The 2,975-nt window shown below is 39.4% G+C and overlaps 1 pseudogene; it reads left to right on the plus strand.

Moving 5' to 3' along the window:
* LOC144637727 (uncharacterized) lies at positions 1 to 1,220 on the plus strand (annotated as a pseudogene).
* The last annotated feature ends 1,755 nt before the right edge of the window (positions 1,221 to 2,975 follow it).

Consider the following 2,975-nt stretch of genomic DNA (forward strand, 5'->3'; position numbering starts at 1 on the left):
TTAAAGACACATAAGAACAGCGGTAAGAGCAAACCTGATGCCAAACGTCCGTATTTATTTGAATCCTTAGGAAAACGCAGAAGTATCTTTCTTGACAGCAACGCTCACTGAGCTTGTAGCACGATGCCTCGTATCTTTAGCCATTTATCATCCTGCAAGAGACATGAGCGAACACATACAGGAGAGAAGCCGTATACATGCAAGCATTGTAAGAAGTGCTTTAGAAATTCCTCACATTGCAAGCAACATGAACGAACACATACAGGAGAGAAGCCGTATGCATATAAGCATTGTAATAAAACCCTCTGTATATTGTCAATTTGCAAGAGACACGAGCAGAAACATACAGGAGAGAAGCCGTATACATGCAAGCATTGTAACAAGTGCTTTAGAAATTCTTCACATTGCAAGCAACATGAACGAACACATACAGGAGAGAAGCCGTATGCATGCAACCATTGTAATAAAACCTTCTGTATATTGTCAAGTTGCAAGAGACACAAGAAGACACATACAGGAGAGAAGCCGTATACATGCAATGCAAGCATTGTAACAAGTGCTTTAGAAATTCATCACATTGCAAGCAACATGAACGAACACATACAGGAGAGAAGCCGTATGCATGCAACCATTGTAATAAAACCTTCTGTATATTGTCAAGTTGCAAGAGACACGAGAAGACACATACAGGAGAGAAGCCGTATACATGCAAGCATTGTAAAAAGTGCTTTAGAAATTCATCATATTGCAAGCAACATGAACGAACACATACAGGAGAGAAGCCGTATGCATGTAAGCATTGTAATAAAACCTTCTGTATATTGTCAAGTTGCAAGAGACACGAGAGGACACATACAGCGGAGAAGCCGTATATATGCAAGCATTGTAACAAGCGCTTTAGCATTCAATCAAAATGCACAAACCATGAACGAACACATACAGGAGAGAAGCCGTATGCATGCAAGCACTGTAATAAGTGCTTTAGCCAATCATCATATTGCAAGAAACATGAGAAAGAAAAGTGTTTAGAACGGAAGCAGTATGGTAAGTGCCTTAAACAAGAAAAACACCTTCAGGAACCAATGCTGTCTTCGTTGACTAAAGAAAATTCAAGCCAAGTTGAAAGCCTTACCTGCTGGATTTGTCAGGAGGAATTTAGCAGTAAGGCACATATCGTACAACATTACGATGATCATATGAGAAAAGCGATGCTTACGTAAATCTTATATTAAGCTAAAAAGGTTGTGCTTGCTTTTCTTCTGATTGTTTTAGGTTCACTACATCATTTTTCACCTTGATCGAGTTTCTAATTCTTTAAAAGGACGAAAGTAAACAGCCATATAGGTGGCCTAAAATTTGATTTTGTGACTTGCAGGGGCAGAACGGTAGGCCCCAGAGAATACATACCCCCTATGGTTTCCTCACGAGTTAATTTTCCCTTCTTCTCACTTGTTACGTTAAGATATCTCCGATTCATTTTATAACTCCCATATCAGATATGCATAAACACTAGGAGTGCGTGACAAAGCCAAAAGTACGAGTCTGAGGTTCAGTTTAATCGGTCCAAAAAGAGAGTTACATTGTTAGTTTCTGAAATGTTATTGTTTAGAAAAAACATAAAAGGTTCCGGTTGTTATCTCATATGGCGACATTTCATACGGTGAAAAGTGTTATTAATTATTGATATTTACAGTTAGTAGTTTGGTAATAATTTACTAGGAAAGCTAAACGTAGTCAAATGTGTTTCATGTATTAACTTTATGTTTATTTTTATTACTTACGACGATGGTTTTTCCGAGAGTAAGAACTTAGTAGTGACCGCTTATATAGGTTGTTGCTATATAAGCCTTGTATTGAACTTATTTTGCGCGGCACAGTGTTTGAAATTATTATTTTTTTGTTATGTTTATCAATTTTGTTTTGTTCATGTTGAATTGGTGTTTGACCTGGTAATAATAATAAATGTCCTTTGATTAGTTTGTTACAAATAAATCAAATGGACATTTCAGCATTGTTTTTCCTGAGTACATAGTCGTCTCTTTTTACGCGCTCAGTTCTACCCCAGCTTAGGTTGTGAGATAAATGAGATTAGACCCGAATACCTTGTTCTTACCTTATTCTTACTTACTCGGGACTTAATTTTCGCGGTTTTAAAAAAAATCGCGAAATAAAAGAACCGCAAAAATTTATTTCAAACAGTTTTCTAGTGTATTTTTTTATATGTTAATTACGTACGTAAGTTACCGCGAAAATAAGTAACAATAAGGTAGTTCCCCACTGACGTAGCTCTGCAGCCCGCATGTGATTGGCCAGGTAAGTATATCAGATACAAATGAATCTTTGGTTGTTCATTATTTTTTTTTAATTTAAGTAAGCAGACGGCTCTTATCATCACTTTGTTTACCCTCGAATTTTGTAGAGTAGCTTTTACAGTTAGTATCTCCAAGCATTTTACAATATACACAGCACAGTGGACAATGACCAGACCACAACACCGGAAACTCCATGCCCCACTCTTTACGATAAGTGTGTGGGTTCTTTTACTTCCCCTGACCATAACACTGAAGATGCAGGAGACGGGGCCTACGGTTTATCGTCCTTATCCGAGAAGACTAGAATACCTTTCCATTTTCAGATGTCATTGCAAAGGCAGCATACTCTCCACGGTTATTTTAGGACCCTGAGTGTTAGTCCGGTCTGGAACCCTCCCACACGGTAGTCCGGCGTACTACCAACTGAGCTAAGTGGTCGGCGGTTTTTTCAGAGACGGCGGAGCATTTTCCAACTGGGGGTGTGTGTGTGGGGGGAGGGGGGGGGGGGCTGACTAGTGACTTGAAATGGGGGGGGGGCTTAAAAGACTCTTCTCTTAGTAAGTCTTTATTTTTTGGAAATTCTGGGGGGCTAAAGGCCCCCCCCCAGCCCCCGGCTCCGCCGTCCATGGGTTACACTTTTAAAAAACGTTCCCAGCAACTCAG

This window comes from Oculina patagonica, chromosome 2 (genome assembly GCF_052425735.1).
Source record: "Oculina patagonica isolate OP01 chromosome 2, crgOcupat, whole genome shotgun sequence".
NCBI classification, from domain to species: domain Eukaryota; kingdom Metazoa; phylum Cnidaria; class Anthozoa; order Scleractinia; family Oculinidae; genus Oculina; species Oculina patagonica.